At 32.4% G+C, this 24,548-nt stretch overlaps 1 protein-coding gene across 7 annotated transcripts in view; it reads left to right on the top strand.

Annotated features, from left to right (window-relative positions):
- LOC132703803 (cAMP-specific 3',5'-cyclic phosphodiesterase) overlaps positions 1-24,548 on the top strand; it is a 205,436-nt gene that overhangs the window by 128,560 nt on the left and 52,328 nt on the right. For 3 of the 7 annotated variants that reach the window (XM_060673279.1, XM_060673281.1, XM_060673289.1), the window contains exon 1: positions 14,873-15,153. The exons of the other annotated variants lie outside the window; for them this stretch is intronic. The gene's annotated coding sequence lies outside the window, so the exon portion shown is untranslated. Of the gene's footprint in view, positions 1-14,872; positions 15,154-24,548 lie in introns of those variants that run through there. 7 annotated transcript variants of the gene reach the window in all.

The raw sequence follows: 24,548 nt of genomic DNA on the forward strand, positions 1-24,548 counted from the left end.
GGATTTGTTGTTGATACTTAGATAGCCGATTTTCTCTCATTTGCTGAAGATTTCCATCTGGGTCGGCGGTTAACGTTTTTCCCACAAGAAAGTGCGAAGGGGTTAGTTGTTGGGTGAAGTCATTAGGGTCGGACGAAAATGAAAGTGTTCCTGAATTTAGAATACCTTCTACTTGCACTAACAACGAATAAAATTCTTCAAATGTTAAGCTTGCATTATCCATTACCCGTTTCAAATGATGTTTGGTGCTTTTAGTTTCAGCCTCCTAAAGGCCTCCGAAGTGCGGTGAATTGGGAGGTATAAATCGCTATTCAATACCTTCGCGAGAAATAGAATCTTCGAGAGAAATATCATTTTTAGCACCTACATAGTTTGTACCATTATATGAGTATATAATTGACGGTTTACCACGACGAGACACAAATCGCCTTAAAGCTAGGATAAACGCATCACTGGTCAAATCTGATACCAGCTCCAAATGGATAGCTTTGGTCGCGAAACAAATGGATAAACAAATGTACCCTTTGGTAATTTAAAAGAACGACCTTTGTGACATTTAATTAAAAATGGACCAGCATAATCCGTGCACATAAAATGGTTTGTCAATTAAAAATCGGGTACCTGGTAAATTCACATCTTTATTTGGATATTTTGTGACTTAGCGCGACATTTCATGCATTTTCGAACGGTTTACTTTGCAAGATTTCGTCCTGTTACAGGCCCACATTTTTCGCGAATTGAACTTAGAAGCATTTGGTGACTTGCATTTAGCAGACGCAAATGTTCTGTTTAAAAAATTAATGTGGTTAATCTGTACTTTGTGGAAAGTAGAATTGGATGTTTCTTGTCATATTTAAAATTTGAATCATCTAATCTACCACCGATTCTTATAATTTGGTCTTCGTCCATAAATGGACTTAAACTACGAATTTTACTTTTCGTGTGGATGTCTATTCCGTTTAATAAAGCGTTATATTCAGAAAATAAAACTTTGAATTTGGGATATTTTAATAAAACTTAACAACGAATTATTGATTTCTGATTGGGTTAATCGATCGTAAAAACGCTCCGTTTTTAGTTGAAAACAATTATTTTTGAAACGAAGTATATAAGCTACGAACTGATTCAGTAAATTTAGGTTTGAATACCGCTCAAATAGAGATGAATCTTGGATGCTTATAGCAAAAAAAAAAAATTCTAGCAATTTTTCATTTGTTGCACTTGGAAAGTTTAGCCAAGAAGTGTCAGATTGCTCTAGCCAAGTTGGACAGTTCCACCAAATAGAAGTGTGTGCAATTTCACCTGGATAGACTCCACGCGAGAGAAGGTCTGCAGGATTGTCTTTGGTAGGAACATATCGCCACACGAAATTAGAAGTTAGGTTTTGAATTTTCGCTACTCTATTACCTACAAAGGTTTTTAGAAGATGTGGACTAGTACGTATCCAATTTAGAACAATCATAGGCCAACTGCGAGGCATCTGAAAAGTCATGATTTGATCGTCACGTAAAGCAAATCAAGGTACTTCAAGATGTTTTAAATTTGAAAGTTCGCATTGAATTTGTTGTGTATATGCTAGGTGGAATGGATTCGTCCCGATTTAGTTTTTCCAGCCACAATTTTTGAGTTGTGGTTTTTGCGATTACATTGCAAGGTGACAAAATACCAAGTGGATCGAAAATTTGACTTATAATGCGCATGCAATGATTTTGAACATTAGTTTGTCTAAAACACAATTCCAAATTAGGCCAGGGGTTTTTGCGTTTTGATTTGAGCCGAAATTTAAAAACTTATTGGAAATGTTGGAATTATCTAAATCTCCTAAGATAATAGGTTCGTTGGAACACCGTTTGCGCAATTCGAAACAATCTTTTAGTATTCATCTTTTAGAATTCCTTTAAAACTCTGGTAGCAAATCGTCGACGTAAAAGTCATGACGTATAATTTTCCAGATTTTAGGATATTCATTTTCGCACTGATTTGCAAGTTCGAATAAACATCGAATAGATGGGGATTCCCTCCACAAGATTCTCTGCAGGGATCTATCCTCAGGTTTGACTAGAACTTGACGATACATCTTTGCGATGTCCGCAGATATGACATATTTGTCGCATCTGAAGCGTAAAATGATGGAAAGTCGGTCGTCTTGAATAGTAGGACCCACTAACTGGATGTTTAGTGACATGCCATTTGAAGTAACCAAAACTAACCAACCTAATCTTGTTTTTTGTAAGATAGCCTTATTCGTACCTAAATCGATTCTACTTACACCTAAAATTTTCCAGAACAGATCTACACCTATCAATAATTGAATTTTGCGAGGTGTATGGAAATTGGGATCAGCAAGATGAATGTTTCTTGGAATGTCCAAGGCAGACTTGTTTGTTTTTGATATTTGGTAAATTGACCGTAATTTCAGGTAAAACAAAGCTCAAAAGATTTGAACTGAGGTTTCCGTTCGTAAAGCGAATAACATTACATTTGTGTAGAACGTTTGATGTCGAATTATTTAGACCTGAGAGGGTGACAGTAGTCTTAAATTTGTCTAGCTGTCGACGGTCTACAAGATCAGCTGAAATAAAACTCGATTAGCTACCACAATCTAGTAAAGCGCGTATGATGTGTACATTTTGAAATTAATCAAAAATTTCTACGCTGGTTGTAGAAAGCACTTGTTTCTAACCACGAAGAAGATAATACAACTTTATTTGCTTCGATAGAACGACTTTCTTCCTTCGAAGAATCGTTATTTTGATTTGACGAGACGCCACTGGAATTTTCAAAATTTTCAAACGATCTGGTAGCATGCAGCTATGTTTTGAGGCAATTAGAGCATAAACGAACCTTTTTCACAAAATCATTTCTTTCGTTGACCGAAACTTTGAGTAAATTTTCACATTTTCACATTGGAATTTTTGTTCGCGTTCTGTTGACATTTGTCAGAATTTTTTGCTTCAATTGTTTCGAGCATGTCAGGCATTAATACCCACTGATAAATATTAGTGATACTATATGGTTCTATTCAATTTTTTATACATTCCATCCTTCTAGAGACATAGAAGTCAATATTGTTTTATATCCTTCATAAGCTTGTAAAAAATAGATTTTAACAACCAAATAACATACGTTGAAAACTCTCCCATAAACTGTTGTATACATTAGGAGCAATAAAAAATGAGACAATTAACCTGAATAGTAAACACCAAGTTATCCATAGCTATGGGAAAGTTGCCACATTTAAGCTTTAATATTCGCGATAATCCCCAAAATTATCAAAAATTTACACGGTATGCCATTTCGCTTAGATATTAAAAATGATAGGAGAAATACAGTGTCGGTAAACTTTATGTGCGTAACAAACCGTCGTTTAGAATTTAGTTGGGTTTCATTAATAAAATGGCACTGCCGCTCAAATTTGGGTCACCCTGTACTCTGTGACAAATCACATTAAATTATTTTTTCCACTCCCTACTCTAAAATACCCAATTGTGCACTGATCAAGCTTGCGCAAAGTCAGCTTTACTTTACTACTACACTGCACTTTCGCTAGCTGCTTCAGGCGTTTCCGGCCTTGGTTTGAGAAAGATGGAATATTTTCAGTTCATTTTAGTCACGTTACAGTAATTGTATTCGTGCTGTTTGATTTTGTTTTAATCCGATGGAGACCATATTGCAATCAGAAGGGTGTTGTTTGTATTATTGAGTTGTTGTTAGGGTTAGGTTCATACTTCCCGTGATAGTACAGCAAACTCTATAGCTAACGGCGCAGGGTGATGTTTCCTCAAGAAAATTATTACTTTATTTACTTCCTTTCGGTTTTAGACTGTTCGAATGCCAGATAAAAACATATAGATACTAAGAAGAAAAGGTAAGGAAAGGTTTAACGTATTTTAGTTAAATTGAAGTAGTCAAAATGTGTTTTTCCTAGACTATTATTCTTGCTGTGTGTGATGTGATTGCGATGATTTGCTTTGGCGTTTTCTGACATTATCGCAAAAAAAAAATTTGACGGAAAAAGAATAAATCCAACAATATATCTTTATAACATCTTTATCCTAACCTAAAATATCATTAAAAGAACACTCACCATTATTTACTTTGCCAAATGACATTTAAAATTAAAACAATTTTGTTGTTATCTTTTAGTTTTTTGTAACTTTGGTTCGCAAAAAATTACCTAGTAACTGACATTACTATGTTTCGATATCCTTGTCCGTTTCCAATTAATTTGTTATTATCACTGATGTTTTATTTATACTTAGGATTAGTCAATTAACCAAAACTAAAAATTTGTTTTAAATGACCAAAGCTAATCAAAAGTTAAAGCAATTAATATAATTGATAAGATTACAATGCTTAGCGTTGGGTCCAGTAAGAACTAAATTTGTTTTCATGGTTATCTTGATATTTTATTAATTTTTGGAATAGTTACCCACATTTTACTACTTCAATACATTACAAGTTAAATAAATTAGTCGCCAACAATTGATTAATGACAGAGTTAGTAATCAAAACTAATTTTTAATGAGAATATAATTTTTAATACTAAATATCTGAGAACGGCAAGTAATGTCAGCTATGGGATCATTAGGTGCCCTTCGAAGGTATTGTAAACAAATCAATAAAGAATAATATTTTATTTTGATTTTAAACATCATTTGGCATGCTAGATAATAAATTTGCGTTTCATTCAGTAAATTGAGAATAATTATACATTAATAGCTAGCCCTTATCTCGCGCAACCTGCATGATAGACGAAAACGGTAAATGCAAAAATTGTAGCTCTCGAGGCGACCTAAAAGGTCATTCACATTTGCCAAGGTTTGTCAGTTACGGGAAAAATAACAATTTTCCGTTTTTTGCTCATAACCGCGACACCCTGCATATTTTTGAGTCAACTATATTTTTGCGTTACTGCTCCAAATCTCGCGCATCTTCCGGTTAAAGAGTTTTTTCGATCAGGCATATCGTTTTGGAGAATTTTTTTTTGTACCGAAAAAAAATTTTCTAAAACGTTTCAAAAAAACTTCCGAACTTCCAATTCCGCCCGGTTTCAATCGGTTCCATCTGGGGGTGGATCTCCAAATTCCTGCCGAATTTCAACTCGATAGCTCGGAACTTCAGACACTTACAAAGACTAATAATAGCCGGTAAAATGGTCGTCGGTGTCGGATCTCCTTCATAATTTGGATACCAGTATTAGAACGGAATAGATCGAACTGTTCGCAAGTTCGTCAAACACTTCGCGGAGGGCCGATACAGAGAACAGAGGACAGAAAAAAAATTTTTTTTCGACGCTGATCATTTCTGTGCCGACGGCGAGTCCGAGATCTCGAATTTAGTGATTTCATCGGTTTCGCTAAAGTAATAATAAATAATAATAAAGGTCAAACTTTTTCCCAAAATTCAACTTTTCCTTCCTTTTATTCATATTTTAGGTTGTATTATGGGACCCTTATTTGGCTATCTAATGGCATAAACAAAGACCGTTGCATTTATTTTTTATCCTCAAACTTGTTTTTTTCGACCGTGTTAGAAAACGCCACCTGTTGACAAGGTAAGAAATCGCAATCGCAATCATAAAACGATTGATTAGCCTATGGGTTTTTTTTTGGCTTTTGGCGATAGGGAAATATAATGGTAATAATAAGAAAATGTTTCCCTGCAGAGATGGAGTAAAAAGCATTAAACAAAAATCAGTTTCAAAGTAGTACTCACTTTAACCATGATTAATATTAGACATGTTTGTAGAAACCGCGTTTTAAAATTCAAAATAATTTCCAGCTTTTTCCTTTGACCGAGTTATTTTTTTTTCTTGTAGAGATTATTAATAGTTTGTACGGTGAATAAGTGGGTAAGTTTGGGACTTTGTTATTTTTGGCGAAAATACATTTTAAATACAGTTAAGTTTTACGCGGAGTGACTTTTGCTGTCACGTGTGACGAACCAGAACGAAATTTGTCGATTTAAAAATAAAACATACTTGATTGATTGATTCAAATAGCCACTATCGGTAATGGAACGGAACATTTATTGAATAGGTAAACTCGACCAAGAAAGATGGGGGTTCCTTAAAATTGATAAGTATACTGAAATAAAAATTGCGAAGGAACCATCACCTATATCACCGAAATAACTACACGTACTTTTGCAGCCCCTAAGGTAACCGGACCGTTAAAATGCCTGAGTGCGATACAAAAATAAAACTATTAATATTCGCTTTGATGTTTTGAGATCACGTAGCCATCACGTAATATAAATTCTATTTCTGACACTAATTATATATTATTAGTTATGACTAATTATTGAAAGGGTTAAAAATTACTTCAGTAGAGATTTTCTCCAAAAAGTGAAGTCCGTGCGAGTATTTTCTCAATACTTTTATTTATTGGGTCATACTCTAAGCTCCAAAACAACAATATATCTCTCTCAAAATTCTCAACTACGTTGTGCAGCGCTTTTTCAAAATTCACATTTTTTTCTATTTTTTTGTCAATGTAAAATAATTTCTGTAAGTTTGAATAACTTTATATTTTTTATTGCCTACTTCAAAATTTATAAAAATTGGCTTACAGACTTCTTTATTTCTCTCACTTTATTAGCTTGTATCTATGCTGATGAGACTCATCTTGAATACTCTACCCATCCTGTAGAAAGTGCTCACCGAGAAAGATGAGTCATTTGAATATCCACACCAAGTTAAGAATGTGACGTTTAAATATTATATATTTCCACATGTTAAGTTAATATTTTTTATGCATAATTTATTATCCAAGATACAGTAAATTAAATTAAATATTCTCTATTTAATAATCATTGTTCCTGTACAGCTCCCCCCAATCTAATTACCGGACTGGTACCTCAAAACACAATTTTATCCCTACGTCAAGAATGTGGAGAAGAGAATAGGAAAAGGAAAAACACTTTTTGATTTTTCCGTTGGCCTCAGTTGAAGGCGCAATATATAATGTTATTACATTTAATTTAATGTCATTATTATTAAATTTAATCTCATAATTTGAGATTTGTTTATGGCAGCTATGACCAGTAGAGAAGCGTTTGATAAATATTTTTGTCAAATTTTCTCATCTTTCAGTGTAGCACGCAATAAAATTCACGTACTGAGGGACTTGTTGGTTTATTGCAAATATACTTTCGAATTTATTTCAGATTATCCAATAAAGTATATAAATATTGTTAACCACGCAGTAATTGTACCCATGAGGGTAGCATAACATTGCGTAATTTAAATGGCACCCGGTGATCATTATTTCATTTGATTGTTCAATTGTTCAAATTGTTCAGTGATGCGAATGAAATAATATTAATTATAAATCCCAACTTCTGCACTTGGTTTGTGAGAAGCAATTTAACTTGATTAAGTTTAACCATATGGGTTGTTTCAAAAATTAGTTAAATGTAGCTTACTTTTTATATTTTTTTATTTGTGAATTTATGAATATTAATTCAATGTTATTAATGTTTTAGAATTAGTTTAGTTTTACTTTTTTAAATATTTTCAGAGCCATAATTAATTTCTTAGAATTACGTTTTATTTAATTTCGAATAAGGTTAAAATATTAGTTTTTTCTCATTATATTTATAATTAGGATATCGCGGACAGAAGAGATGTGAAATACTTCTAGGGAAACAGAAATGAAAAACAAAAACAGTTTCCAACTTGACGGTACATCCGCAACACAGTTTAGTCAAATATACCAAAGATTTTTTTATAAATCCCGAATAAATAACTTGCAGACAGAATCATTTGAGAAAGATATGAATAATATGAAAGATATTTTTAATTTGCGTGACTTATTCTCTTAAAACACTTCGCATAGAAAAACTCAAATTACTTAATCCTGAAGTTAAAGAGCATGAAATGCATTAATAATATCTCCAACATTAATTAAACATTTATTGATAATATCCGACAAAGAGGTTTCCATGAAATGAAAGTCCATATAGGTTTACTTTTAAAAATATCCAAAACACTTCGGATTTTTAGGAAAAAATTGATAAACCAATTTTGTCCAGTGACATGCAATAAAACTTCTTTTATTCTTCGGGACGCCACTGGATATATCTGCTACGGCAGCTTATTAATACATCAAATATTTTTTCGGAAATTTTAACAGCTTGATCCTAAATTGCTTAGGAATCACGAAAATTATTAGTTTTAATTAGACTGTAAATATTGTGAACAAACTTAGCTTTATTTTCACCCTAAACGAAGTAAAATGTTCCTTTTTTTATTTATATTTGCATTGTATTCCATTAGGGATTATGTAATTTAACTAAACGACCAAGAAATACCTGCGGCTTTTTTCACAATCAATAAGAACTAACCAGCAACTTTCCATATTTGTAATCCATTTGATTTGATGTGAGATTTTGCATAAGCCATTACCAATTTGTAAGGAAGTATTTTAGATTATAGCAATTTGCAACATTGACAACACCCAAGATATTTTAATTTGTGTAGAAGATGGACCTAATTGCACACTTTTTAAGGGAAACTCGCCTTACGATATGTAATGTCGAATTTTCTTGAAAAAAAAAAACAATGGTAAAATCCACACAGGTATATATTTTAACATTTCACAGTTAAAAGGTGTTTTCTGTGAAAATGGAAACCTTTACTACAGAAAATTTTGTGTTCCTATGAAAACATGTCCAGGGAATCTTTTTACTGAGAATTTAAAGTCTTAATATATATTATTTTTAAAAATAATAACTTATTAATTCTTATCAAATCAAAAATTGGCTTTTATACGGGGAATCCTGTATATTTTTTAACATTGAAAAGATAAAGTTACCTTTCGAAAAATATAGCACACTTTTTAATAGACCTTAAACAGACAGATAGTTGCTAAATTGTGCTTTTTCGTGTTGACGTAGGATTATTTTTAACGTCTCCTAGAACCACTATTTCTATGGATATTTATAATTTTTTGGTGGCTTGTTCTCAAACTGACAATTCGTTTGTGTCGCAGTCTTCTCAAAATGTTTTTGAGGCTCTTTTTTCTCAGAAAATTAGTCGTGGTATAATTTGCTTGCTCTCTGCATTGTTCTCGGCTTTCATAAAACAAATTATAATATCCCATTAATTTGAAAAACTAAATCCACACTCGACGCACTAACAACTAAATTCACTCTACTTTAGCAAAATATCCCATGTGCCACATAAAAAATCGTTTTTTTTTATTTGATAACTAACAGATTAATTAAAACAAAACATATTCTTAAAAATTAACCAAAACTAACCAAAACAGATTTTTAAAAAATTGCACTTTCGAAAAACACCCTATAACTCTGATGCAGTACTAAATATCCATGTGCGGTTTTTATAAAAATCAAGTACCAGGCACTCACATTAGTTTTTGTTTATCTACTTTAAAAAGTGCAGTTTCCCTTTGAAAGTGGCCAATTTGGCCCATCGTCTACATTTAATACTGTAGCAGCACAAACCCCTTATTACTCTTAGTACAATTTTTATGTGTTTAACCCACTTTGTTATGTTGTTCGACAGCAATATTTGTGTTTGGCCACATATTAAGATAATGACATTATATTATCATCACGAAAACTCGAACAAGTTACTCATCAAATGATTAAATTCGAAATTAGATTAACTTCATTTTGCAAGTTGGGTTGAAAAAAGGTGCTTTTACAGTCGATATATTTGTTTATTAATATAAATTGAGTTGACTAGAACTATTTGGTATTATAATAATATATTTTTTACTCTCTGTTCTAAAATTCTTAGACACTCACTCAGCTGTATAACTAAAGTAACTTTTATCAAACTTGTTACATAATATACTATGTACAGTGCACTGCACTGCACGAATAAATCCACTAAAAAATATCTACCGAAAATACCGAAAAGTAGTATACAACAAGCTTTATAAGCGACACTGTTGTCAGGAGTTTGTTTTGGCACGAGCGAAGCACTTGTGTTTGAAGGAGTTCTAATCATTCCCACTTTTTCTATTACCGTTAGTGTATAGCTGTGGTAGTCTAGTGTACTTCTTATTAAAGAATTGTTGTGCACAACCAACTAGAACTAGAACTACAAACACAGAGAGAAATTTTGGTAGATTGAAGTTCACTTTTTACTAAGCACGAACTCATAAATAAAGTAGTTAAAAAGGAACATGGCAATGAAGATGTCATTTCGTCTAAAAACGCATTGAGGTTTTATTTGCAATAAATGAAATAAAACATTTTTCTCTTTCACTTGTTTATGGCACAATCGGTACCTACGTCTAGATCTATCTTAGTTACAGATTCAGTCATTTTTGTGCCGTTATTGATAATCCATGATAGCTACAGTACGAAGCAAATAATCACAAAATTAATGTAAAAGACAATAAAGTAGTTTTCTACTATTGTATGTTCTGAGATTGTATGAGAATCGTTACACAAAACTATGAGTTTTGTATTTGGTTAATAAGAGATCTAAACCTAAGATTCAGCAGTTTACAAAGTGTGACTTTAGGAAGGTGGGTTTGTCCTCTTCCCTAATCGCAATTAAAAAAATGTAGGTTTTGTTCCATCCATAAGTTATTAAATTCTCAGTCACCTACCGGAGTTCTGAGAGCAACAAAATTTTTTTACTGGTATATTTTCCACTGTAACTTCATTATTAAATTATTTGCAATTAAATACAACGTGTAATTGTAAAGTGAATACTGAATTTATAACTACAACCTACACCGCAACTAATACAATGTTCTGGACGCGCGTTTCGCTAGGTAACCAACGATGGAGTTTCGAAGGACCATTCTATCCACGGAAGCAGTGAATTTTTATTCCTTACAGTTACGTGAAATGACATTCGTCGAGTAATTTACATTTCAATTTCAATTCACATTTACAAAATGCCTGCCGTCGGTGTGATAAATGAGAAACATGCGCTTTAATGCGTGGATGCCTGAATCTGCTCTGCAGCTTAACGTGAAAAAAGGAAGCCACACACTAAAGACATTGTTTTACGTTTCAACAGAAGATATACACTGTTTATATCAATTCCTGATTTGGTTAGCCGCGTGTCCAGAAAATTGTATTAGTTGGTGGTTTAGTGGTGATCGAACACAGATTCCAGTTTTGCATCGTTTTGGTATTATTCACTTCTAAATGTGGCAACTGTATGTGCGTTTAAAAGGTAATTTTATGGTTCGGTGCATAACTATCCTCGTCAATAAAGGTCATTGCGTTCAGTGTGCATTGAGACCGGAAAATTTAAGATACGGATGAAAATTAGTGAACTAAAATACACAATTTTATTTATTAAATCATTATGTTCCAAGGCTCACTAAAATATGTTTATTGTTATATATTTATATTTATTTTTATAATATTATATATTATATTTATATTTATTTGTTGTTCTGAAAAAACTAATGTTTGTCGAAAGACTGTAATGCGCAACACGTTCATAAACTTGTTCAGACAACTCTTTATTCAACACTCGTTTCGTTAGACTCCACTCGTGCCAAAACAAATTAAAGTGTCGTTTATTAAGCTTGTCGTATAATGTATCATTTCCAATTGAATTTTATTTGCGTATTTTTAAATTTTTTTTTTCGCAATTTTTGCACCGTGTGTGTATTTTCAAACAAAAGAAATAATATCATCCCTGCCTAATATTATATCAACATCAAAAAATAAACAAAAACAGTGCTGTTTTAGTTTTCTAATTAGTTCCAGGATAGGTTTAATAGTGAAGTACAAAAAGTATCAGTTGTTAAATCAACGAAAACGAATTGAATGTTGTTTCCCAGACCCACAGAGAAGTATAGGAGATATAAGTATTTCCAAATATATATTTACCAAATTATTGATTGATGGAATTTTCCACAGGCTACTGTAATACTTTTTTTAAACTTCTGAATTCCCCCTGCGTCGGTTTTTGTTGATCCGAACTAGCTAACGTTTCGCCAATCATCCTGTTGGCTTCTTCAGAGCTGGACTGAAACTGGCTATACACGCACTTTTCAAAAAGGCTTTGACCAGGTGAATCACACTGTACTGCTCTTTAAACTGAGGATGCTTAGATTTTGTGATGATCTTATGGCATTCATTAAGTCATATCTGCATAACAGAAAGCAGTATGTGGAGCTCATCGCTTAGGTTCATGGCTAGTAGCGGCGTTAACCAGGGTAGCAATTTAGCGCCATTGATATTCTTGATTTTCGTTAATGATGTAGTATTTAATATTAATAGTCAAATTCTGCTCTTTGCTGATGATGTGACATTGTTTAGAATAATTGACAGTGTGGTCGACTGTGTCTCTCTGCAGAATGATTTGGAGATTATTGGTTGTTGGTGTGCTTTTATTAATCTACCCCCTGAATACAGATAAATGTTTCGCAATCACATTTACAAATAAAACTGATACTATAACTTTTAATTACCTTCTGGATCACGTATTATTAAGAAAATGTGACACTTTTAAAGTCCTGGGTGCAACGTTTGACACAAAACTCTAATTCAGAAATCATATCGATGAAGCCCGTGGAAGTGCACTTGAAATGCTGGGATTCATAGTGAGCAATTCTAGAGATTTTACAAGGGAACATACATTAAAACTGTTGAAAATTGAAAACGTATAGTGAAAGTTTCTGAAATTTCTTCACTTTCATGTAAATGGTTTCTGCTCGGCTAGGGGACTGCCACAGAGTGCAATTCATTAGTGGATTGCCCTGAGTTGCTGAGCCAGCTGAACTTTCGTGTTCCTTCAAGGACTATAAGAACCAATTTTTTTATTGTCAGGGAAAGAATATCGCGCAGACTCTTAAAGAAAAAGTTAAATTTCCTGCGTCTGTAGTGGTGGGGACTGCATGTCTTCACAAGGAGTTGGACTTCTGTTTTTAAATGATGACACCATTAATGTTGTAATATACAAAGTTACTTTAGAAGAACAATCGCTGCCGTCCATTGAGATGATTCAACTACCGGAAGGAGGATTCATATTCACATTAAAATAACCTTCAAGAATCCCGGACTTGCGGCATCAAATGAAAAAAACACTTCGAACTTCTCCAGCCGCACTTTTCTCGAACTAAGGCAAAAACTGCCGGAAACATTAGTGATCACTATGCAGAACAGGATGGATGCCGTTTTTAAATAAAAAGGTGGCTTCCCTCAATGCTAGATGGTAGCTTTTGCTCCAATTAATATGCGGCAAACCTTATGAAATATTCTTTTGTTTTTTTTTCTTTATTACTGTACTTAAAATATCCTACAAATATTATTGGTTATTTGGTAATAGTATATTACATTAAATTATCTTAGTTGTTTTTGTTAGGGTTATTTCAAAAAAATAAAAATTCAGTTAGTTCTGAAATTCAACACTATGTTAATATATCTTCTTGGTTCATTTCATATGTGACTGGATTCGTACATTAGAAAATTCTTCGATTTTATGATACGGGATATTTAAAATTTTCTGCCTTTTCCGTCGGAAGTTTACCCAAAACGCGTTGAGATTTTGCCAATACATTTACATGCACAAAATTGTTTTCTAAAATGCTTCACTCAGTGTTCATGCAGACAAGGAATTATTATGTTTAGCGAAAAATACGCCACCAGTTTTAGCAAAAATTAGTTTCAATATCTGAGAGCCATTCTGTCTGTCTGACGCAGCCGTGTTCGAAATAAACTTTATTTTATTATTTTCCACAATAATGATGGAAAATCGATATATTATTCATCAATCCTATAACTATAAGCCTCATAGTACACAATTATGTGAAAACTTCTAGAAGTTATTCTTCGTAAAGTTAGGTAATTATTATGGTTTATGCGATCACCTTACTTGAGTCTGGTTAAGTAAATGAAGCCATAATAGCGGAAACGGTTACCAATGCTTACTAAAGACGATGACCTGAAATATTTAACTCCAAAGTTTTCTGTTTTCTAAAAAAATAGTACAAACATTTACGGATTAATAAATGAGACACTTTCTAAGCACAATTTGGCTTTCAGAAAAAATTTTGTTCGTGTAAACGTGACCTTTAATGAAGCATTGGCGTGTACCAAAGCCTATCTCGATATCTCAACGCGTTTTCGATAAAAAATTAAAATATAAAAAACCGTTTGTATCATCAAAACCAATCATTCCCCATATTGGCCCATATTGAAATGAACTTTTTGTCATACTTTGAAGTGTAACAATCTACCCTTAAATTTCCTTGACAACATTCTGTAATAAGCTAATATAAACATAATACTCTGATACTGAATTTGTAGTTCTTGGTAGTAAAAATACGTCGTGCAGATGGTCTGAAAAGTTTGCTTCCCTTCTTACTTTCGGTGACAACATGTCCCGGAAAGAAGCTCGTTTCGTTAAGAGAAAACTCTTCACAAAGTGGGTACTTTCCTGGACGATTTCGAAAAAAAAAAGGATACGTCCTACGATTTGAGGGAGGTGCGCCTTGCTTATGATTATTTCTGATAGACTGATATCATCCATATGCTTTAGTAGTAATCTACATCTAATATCAAGTTAAGTTGCTCAAGTTTCTATTAAATTTACGATGTTAATTATCGTATTTCGAGTTTTAAATTGGCGGACAGGTGAGAAATGCGATCGATATCCCCTTTCAGCTAGGCCTTCTAAAATCTCCGGGACTGTGCATAATTTACGTATTCCGTAGGGTGTTTATACAAACTGAAGCAAAGAAAATATCAAAAATAAATGAACCAAGAGAGATCATCCTTGCAAGGAAATATTTGCGTTTGCTTTTTCCTTCAATTTCAGCATCATCGTTCGTTAATTTTCGTCGTCGTTCGTACGAAACGTAAAACGCACGCCCGACATGCGGCACGGCAAAACCATCACAGTCATGCTCGTTGCGAGAAAGCGGAAAATGTAGTAGCTTTAGTTTATTAAACGAAACCGGGCAAAGGTAGGTCGCGAACTTCGAACGTCGGTGTTCTCCTGTTTCAGTTTGCTGCGACTTTATGCGCTATTTTTAATTGTGATTTTTTCTCCGGTCCACGTAATAATCTCCCGTTCATTACACTCGACTTAGGTTTAATTATCGACAGTGATGAGCGATATTGAGGTGCAATAAATATGTAGGTACTTGATTGTTGATGGATAATTCGTTCTTCTAGCCGACAAGTTAATGTTTCCTAAAGGTTAGTAGTATCCATGTGTCTACGTTATTTATGTGTTATTACATAAGTTGTTCAACAATATTGCAATAAAATTTCAAAACTTTTTTTCAAAATTCCATTAATTCGGAATAGAATCGAAAATATCGACTTTCACTAGAACAATACTATTTCATGATTATTTATTTGATCCGCGGCCAAGCGTTAAAAATATTTGTAAGCTAAAAATTAGCGGTAAGTGGTGCTTAAATTAGGTATTCCCGGGAAATTAGGTTACTATGATTTTTTTTTCCGTAACTCTGTCTGCGCAAATGATTCTTAAATTAGGTATTCCCGGGACATTTTTCAATGCAAATGTTTTTGTTTTAATTGGGCGAAATTTCCCGCAAAATCTTAGTAATTAAATTGTAATTAATATGAATTTTGCTATTTAAACGTTTTAGAAAAAAAATCTAAAGTAAAAATAAATGATGTGTACCGACTTACCTGCCTATAATGCATACGTTTTTAAGAGTTAGTTACTCATCCGTATACTCAGACTTTCCTTTGAGTTTTAGATAAACAGCTTCAAACGCAGTTCGCGTCAAAATCCCTTTACGTCAAGTGCGTGATATCTGGCAATATCGCGTTACGTCAGCGAATGATTTGGCGATGAACCCTCCACATCACCGAACCGACCCCTGAATATAAAAATAATTTTTTCGAGGCAATCTATAGAGTATAGGTAATTTCCGTACAGCCGCATAGCAATTTGACCTGAAATGCGAATGACGCAAATCGTAATCGCACAATGTAACAAATAAAGAAGACGTTTAACTTAATGCGTAAACGCGAAAAACGGGGTTCAGGAAGAACGTGTTTTTCTGACAAGGGATTCCGAAAAGCCACCAAGGCAACTGTAAATTTTTAAGCTTCTCTGTTCACTCCTCTGTCGTATTTTTTGCCATTCCAATTCCTGCTATATTTAAATGGTCGCTGTTGTTGCATTGGCGTTTTTTTTATTGGTTTTAATAAAGTTTCACCGCTTTTAGCGTCTGAATTCAAATATCATTGAACGAAACTGATTACTGAAACTTGATTAAGACTAATAAAAGGTATACTGCGTAAGAATAATTTAGAATTAATAACAGTAATAGTGGTAATAAAGGCCTGTTTACCTAGTTTTATAATAAGACCAGAATTTGCAGCAAATTGTCACGTTATTAAGAAAATAATAATACAAAAATAAAAAGCCTCGAGCTATACTTCGTTGGACCACATAAAACATTTACTTAGTAATTAATACTGCTGTTTTTCAGCATTGGTATTAATTTTGGTATTTTGATAGCTATGAGAGATAGCTAGGAAATGGGTAATTTAGTTTCACGGTTTTAATTGTATCACGAAATCTTTGACACGAGTTGTATAACATTAGTCCCGTGAATTATAGTGTGTGTCCGTGGAAGCCGACCATCGATTTTTCCTGTAAATCGCTATCAACGGTGGTGGTCACTTGATTTAATATTATGGTCCAGATTCTAATTGACGCATCTGACGACATGGATTTAGCCTTGAATAACGATATTAAAAGTAGCCGTGATATTTTAAGTCCAAAACAAAATTTCGGTGACATGGATATGATTTACTAGCAGCAGACTAAATTGCCAGAATACGAAAATCTAAACCAAATGGTTTAAATTAATTACATAGTAAATAGTATTTACTAGTCTCTTTCTGTGGCTATTAAGTGGGGATTATGGTGTCGTTTAAATCACTGCTTGTATTCAATATATTGTATTGATTGCATAAACTGGGCAGCCAAAAGTAGTTCTTATGTTTTATAAGACTGTCTACTTAGCACAAAGTTGAAACACAAAAGCACGTACAAAATAAAAGTTATTTGACATCGAGGCAGTTTTAGGAATGTAACAAAATCATAAAAATCATATTAACGTTAACATACGCCATCAAAATGTCAAAACAAGTGCTCAAAATCTCAAATACGCATTTCATATTTGCGCTTTGCCGAGCGCATTGTATAAAAATGAAAATCCCCGTTAAGAATTTGACGTTATAAAAATTATTAAGAATTTCCTAATAAAGTAGTATCTGATATATATGCCTTTGTGAATTTCTAAGCTATTGTCGTTATAAATAAATTTAAAATGTTGATCATTCATCCTTGCACAATTAGACAGTAATTTTGGTGTTGCGTGCGTAAATATTGACGCATGTCGGTTCTCATTTAGATATAATTTGATTTGATATAATTTCATTGGGTTTTCTCTATATTAATAATAGATATAATAATAGATAATGTAAAAAACTGTAAAAAATATGGAAAATTGTTTGCATTCTAAGACATCTTAAAACTTTAAAATACAATCTAGATCACTTTATGATGTACATTTTATTACCAGTTTATAGGCAAGTAGTATTTCGAATGATCGAAGGATAAGTGCTTTGTTTTACGACTGTTGGCTAGAGTGAATCCACAGTGAAAATGCTTGCAGATGGTAAAATTTAAGATAACGTTTACACATCATAACTCCATCTAAAGAAATACTGAGTTGCTTCGGCTATTCAGCTTGAGCACCTATTTGAATATTTTGGAGGCTGAGTTAAGTAAAAAATAATTTTGACAGTTTAATTAAACCCATGAGAGCTATAAATAAATAACTTTCGCCATAAAGTTACATCAGTTTATTACGTCAGATAAAACTTTTTTTTTACTATTTTAACTTTAAAGGGAAGACAAGATCTGGCATACAGGGCGTATACAAGATCTAGCGCATTTTACAATAGTTAAGATTGGATTTTAGGTAAGGCTAATTAAGTTTCCATCTAAGAGTATTATTGAGCTGATATGTTTGTTTCAAATTTATATTGACATTATAGTAAATTCAAAATTTTTCTTAGCGTAGGCTGTATAGTATATATATATGTTGTATATTTAATTAATGTGTTAATCAAAATTGGCTATCGGCTTTATTATTTTAAATACAAATTTGTTTTCAAAAATTTCGCCATAGTAATTAAGCGCTGAAAATAAATATTCACCCAAAATATGTTCAGATGAAAATTTGGGAGCAATACCCTAAATAATCGTCGAAATATTCATTTTAACAGTGCATTATTTTGTAATAATTTAATTCCCACTATTATGATTAAACCTCACCCAATTTTCTAGAAAATTTAAAACAATCTAAAATCTATAAAAGTATTTCATTTAAAAGCTAATTATATGAGCATATCGGTTACGAAATAAAATATCAGATGCTCATCACAGGTCATTCTTTGAGTCATTTCATTCAGGTCATTCTAATGGAAAGCACACTGTGATTAACGATGGATATGCTTTAGTAGCTACGCGTTTGAGAACTTTGGAATTGGAATCGAATTACTGTACTGTATAAATGATTAGTTTTTTTAATTTGCTTTTAACTACATACAGAATGACCTGTCAATATTAATCTTATCATTTTGTGAAAGTCGATCGATAATCCATTCCAAATTTAAGTCTAATCGAGTCCAATGATAGCAACACTCTTACCATGCATTTATTTATAAAAAACCAGACCTCTTGTACTACTAGTTCATCTGGGATTTTAAATGTTGAATCCTTTGGGATTTTAGGGTTTATTGTTTTGACTTTTTTGTTTTAAATCTTAATGTATACATTTGTTTATAAATGTAACATGATTAGCTAGGACTGTTTTATCTCCTGTAAATCGAAAAGAGCAAGTTCAGAGCATATAATTTTTTAAAAATTTGAAACCCATTTGGGTGTATTGGCAAACAGCATAATATTAATTTTATGGTAGAATATAACGCAAATATAATCGCTTAGGAGGAAATGGAGAAAATGCATATTCATACACCAATTGTGGATTAAGTGTGTTGCTGGGAAATAAATTTAAACGAAATATATGCATGTTTCTCTGTACTTTACGTATGAAGTCACATCCACTCAGTACCGGAAATAATGCACCAAATTGAAATAAACGTTTCAGATATCTGAAACGATGGGAGATTAGGAAGTTCATTACGCCAATGCACCAACGAGGCCATATTAGCTCTACTGCTTAGTTGAGATATAATTTTCTATTTTACATTGACTATAAGACCTCTTATAAAAATAACAACTTTTGTGCTTCATTTACAACATTTAAGGTGAACTTAATACAATAGGATTTTTGAAGCATTTAATAGGTATGCAAGTCGGTTTTTCCTCACACATCGGACTTCAGTCAAAACAGAGGAATTTTATTAATTCTACGAGTACATTGATTGCTTTTACGTTGTTACTTTAAAGACCCTTATTTAAATTGGGCATACTATAATAGATTTCTAAATTTATACTTCAGTAGATTTGGTGTTGTATGTTTGTGTTTTTTTTTTTAATTTTAAGTGTAGCCAGTAGATGTAACGGATCGGTTAGAAGTTGCAGGTTCTTTTTTTGCCCTGAATCATCTTTGGTATCGACGTTTAGTTATTAAACTGTTTACATGCTAATTATTTCAATGATCACCACTTGAATAAGCAGCGTTGGAAAAAATGACACCCATTTTAACCTTCACCGCAAATTATATAGCTTACGACCTTAAAACTGTAATTTGTTATACTATATGCTAAATAGATGGACTGCAACTACATATTTGGTTTCGTTACAGTTAAACCATGATTGTATGCTACTTTTTATCAAATTATTCTAGAAGCATACTTAGTGTTATTTTAGAAATGTTTTTTATCAAAATTCTTATTATCGTTATAATTTTTAAATGCATTTCTAGTAAGAATCTAACTTTTGTGTTATTCTTTTGTTGATAATTTCTTAAAATTATAATCAGTTGTGTAACAAACTTATTAATGAGCTACTTGCGTCACCTCCATCAGCTCTCGAAGAACTCCATGAGGGGTATATTCTCAGATCTCAACATTACAACGACCGAAGTAAATGTGTAACTAATGTGGAACAAAGCAATAAGCTTTAGGTTACTCGAGTTACTTTGTTCATAAACACTATGTGTTTACAAACAAAACAAAAATAAAAAATTCTTCTAGTCTTGTAATACTATTCACAAATCTTCTGGATTCCTCCTGCATCGGTTGTTTACAAATCAAATTTGCTGACGTTTCGCCAATTATCCTGGCGGCATCTTCAGTGGAATTTTTTTTTTTGAAAAATTAATCTTGTAATACATTTTTCGACCATAACATTTGAAAAGTTATTGTAGCTCTATAGCAAATCAGGTTTAGTCGTTTTCTGCGAATTAATTTCGAATTTTCTCGATAAATTTGATTCTATTTGACATCCTACTTGACAGTGCTGAAAATAACCCGAAGTAACAAGAATAGAGGTCGAATAACGCCTCTGCCACCATTTATTTTAAGACAGAGCCGGTCTCCCATACATTATTATTTTTTGAACTACTGCCGGTCCGGGCAGTCCTCGGGGCCGTCTTATGGCCTATATTAAATTTTTATTATGTGGTGATACGGTACGTACCTTCTTATGCTCTTGTCCTCTTTTTTTATACGTTTTTTACAGTACTTGAATATGAGGATAAACCTCTACATTTTAGCTGATAAGTTTTAATTTGCCTTCAGTCCCATTGTTAGATATAAATTATTATATTATTATGATTATTTTAATTATAATATTATTTTCATTATCTCCTTATCTTGTAAATATTATACAGGAGTGATTTTGCGTAACTTTTGCAAATTTTACAACTATGTTTTAGTAAATTTACATTTAATTAGATATCCGCAATTTCCATCCGATATCGTAGGTTTTTTCTAAATTACGAGTACTCTCTGTCTTTGTAGCCTTTCTGTAACGTCGAATATTGTATTTTCAATTTTTTTAATTCATTGAATAACTGAATTTATATAACAGGAAAATAATTTTGATTAAATATTCATCTAAATAGAGTCAACTATGGAGAACTGAGTTGAAGCAAATCATTTAATTAATTTATTTTGAAATTTATGAACTTAACTTTATTGGTTACGTTAATAGTAAGTTTTCAAACCTGCATCCGGTTATAAAAAGTCACATAATTGTTTAGGGTGACTGTTTTTAGCTCGATTATGAGTAAACTTATACAATTGTAGTCAGTTTTTATCTGAAACTCACAAATTTAGATGTATAAACTAAACTTTTTTTTTTCAGCGGAACACCCTCCATGTCTTTTAATAATTTTGTTAGGCTCGTTATTAGCCCTTTAAAAAATACATAACACATAATGGCTATTTCAAATACGGATCATAAATTATTATATTTTTTATGAGTAAGGCATGGATAATGTTGTTCTCTGTAAATCCTAATTTTTTCACTTATGATACCCCGGAAAAGGGTTGGGTTGACTCAACTGATAAGTGCAAAACAAACGCGCCATCAAAGAGGTAAAAGAATAACTATTTTGTATGCTGGTTCTAAAGATGGTTGGATTCCAAATGGACTTTCTTTGTCTGCGAAAAATATTAAAGATTCTTCTCTGGATTACCATGAAGACACCACCGCTGTTTTATGTGAAAGTTGGTTTAAAAACAAACTAGTTCCAAATATTGCAAGTTATGACAGTAGACAGTTGACTAAAACCCCCTCCTCATGTGACACAAAAGCAACAATCCAAAACTACATGTATAATAACGACATTCATTTTAACGAAGATTATACCAAAAAGCAATTAATTGAGGTTCTACAAAGCTTGAACCTGCAAAAGGAATACGTCTGTCATAATTATGCAAAAAATCTAGTTATACATTTTTTATTTTATATACATAATTATATATACAGTTTTAAGGCTTCCACCTTATCACTGTATATTTAATCCCATTGAACATGTTTGGCACCAACTGAAATCTATCATTCGCCGTGTTAACTCCAATGTCCTGAAACTTATAGAAGTTTTTAAGATCCCTCCACAAAGTTGGGCAAATTATGTTAAAATAGAAAAAGCAGAACAATCGTATATCCATATTGCAAATAATATAGAACAAATAATAATTAGAACAGGTGATGATAGCGATAGTGATACTGATGTATTATGTGAATAAGTAATTTAAGTAGGTAATAAAAATAATTTGTAATTTTATTTTAGATTTAAACGTAAATACATACATAAATAAATATTGTTTAGTATCTTTCCAAACAAAACCCCAAATAATTAAATTCTAAGCAAAGTGCGGACCTGTTCGGCCATATTTCATTCTGACAGCTTGCCCGGGTCTTCCCTTAATTCATATCAGTTAGTCACTTTCTTATATCTATGAACAGACTTTACCTTTTCCTATGGTCCAATCATAAAAAAAATTAAAGATATAAAAATACCTCTAGAAAAGCACAAGGTTTGTTTGCATATCAAATTTTGTAAATTTCGGAAGAAAACTGACTACTCCATTGGATCCTACGTAAAAACCTCCATCCAGACCGATTTTTACTTTTTTGATATGTTAACGCAAAACCGAACTACAATGCGTGCCTAAAAATGCAACATTTTCATAATCACCCTACTGCCATAGCTGTTTCATAGTGGCATCTTTCATTTCCACATTCCACATTTGTTATCCATGTTAATAATAGTCAGTGAAATTTAAATTTGTTGGGCAGATTTTTGAATAAAATAACACTACACGGCGGTATGTCTGGGCATTGGAAATATTTTTCTTTTAATTCTTCGGGACGAAAATATTGACCACTTGACCAGCAAATACTTAAATATTCGCCTTAGAAACCGACTGCTACGGTTGCTATGTGTTTAGGGTCTCGTTCTACGTAGGATAGTTAAGATTTCCTGGACAGATAGAATTACAAAGAAAAAGAAAATATTCTGATTGTACTCTTACTCTGTTATAGCCTAAACCGATGCAATATTTATTTATTTATAAGATTCGCTTCGACATGTTCTGGAACAACTACAATTTTACTACATATTGACATAGTAACGAATGTTCCAAACCAATTTTGTTCAACTTTAGTTACAACTATCTCTTGTTTTAGAAAATAAAAATATAATCCTGTACATTAATTAGTTTTTTAAAAAAGTGTTTACTTTGTAACATATGGGATGGCACAAAAATTGTGTGGCTTAAAATTATGTATATTATCCGAATTTATAATAAGTTGTAGTTAGCACTGATTTTTGCAAAATATTCCTAATTTATAGATACATTTATGCCATATACCAAATTAGGAAAAAAACACTTAGCTCACTATGCATGTGTTCCGATATTTACCACAGGTCCATCTACAAAGCTGACACGATATTCATGACTAATATTCTTCTAGTATTGCTATATAAAAATGTACGTAACAACTGTATACCGAAACATTGCTTCCGAAAAAGCTTTTTGTTGAATGAGAGCGCTTGATCGATTTACAGCCTCCAAGCGAAACTTTGTTTTGGTTAGCTCCGCATTAAGCTCTCTTTTATATAACAAGCGGACCATTGATTTATTCGCAAAGGTAAACCTTTATTCCTAATAGAGAACCAATTACAATCCGAGCAGGAACATTGGGAAATTTGGCAATTATTATATATTAATAATAATATTAGTCATATTTTATCTTATCATACAAGGTGTCCCAGTATGGTCCCAGCTAGGTACGAAATTAGGGGATCATAAAAATTTGAAAAAAAAAAATCATTAAGTAAATCGGTTGGAACAAAATGCTGGAAAATTTTTTCGAATTTGTTATTGTTATCTTGAATTGAAAAAAATTTATAATGTTAATCATAGGTTAAATGCCTAATATTTTATAGCTTAACTTCGTCGCTCTTACTGGAACACCTGGTATAGTACTTATCCTATAAGAAATTAAACGTTGTATTATTGTTTGCAAACAAATTTTTCCCTTTCCAAGTGCGAACAATCGAAAATTCGATCCGCGTGATATAAAACTTATATAAAATAAACTCTTTGAGCGAGGGTATAATTGACAATTTCTCTCCAAAAAATGTATATATTTTTTTAAGGAGTTAGCGAGTATTACAGTAAACGAAACACTTTTATAATAACTTTTTTTCCAAATAATAAAGTTTTAATTGACGTAAGCAGTTTCGTTTATTCAGCAATGAATTTTTCCGCTACAGAGATCTAATAAGAGTCTGTGTCGCGTCTAACATGTGCATAAAAACATTAATAGGGCGGCGAAATAGGGCGAAATGTAGTAATAAATGATTTGTGGCTTCAAAAGCATAGTTTAAAGGAGCTTAATTAAATTTAATTAATGCGCTACTATGCACCTTCGTTCACGTTTATTGATATTTCTTATGTAGATTTTCTGTTTCGAGTACATAGAGTCGTACATCTGCAATGCGTCTGTTGCCAGAAGAGGCGTTTATTAAAAAAGAGTCGCATCGACTCATTACGAACGAATGGCGTATAAATGTTGGGAAAAAAGCAAATACCTGCTTGTACCAAATGTTGCA

This window comes from Cylas formicarius, unplaced genomic scaffold, assembly GCF_029955315.1.
Source record: "Cylas formicarius isolate icCylForm1 unplaced genomic scaffold, icCylForm1.1 PGA_scaffold_6__28_contigs__length_40554024, whole genome shotgun sequence".
NCBI classification, from domain to species: domain Eukaryota; kingdom Metazoa; phylum Arthropoda; class Insecta; order Coleoptera; family Brentidae; genus Cylas; species Cylas formicarius.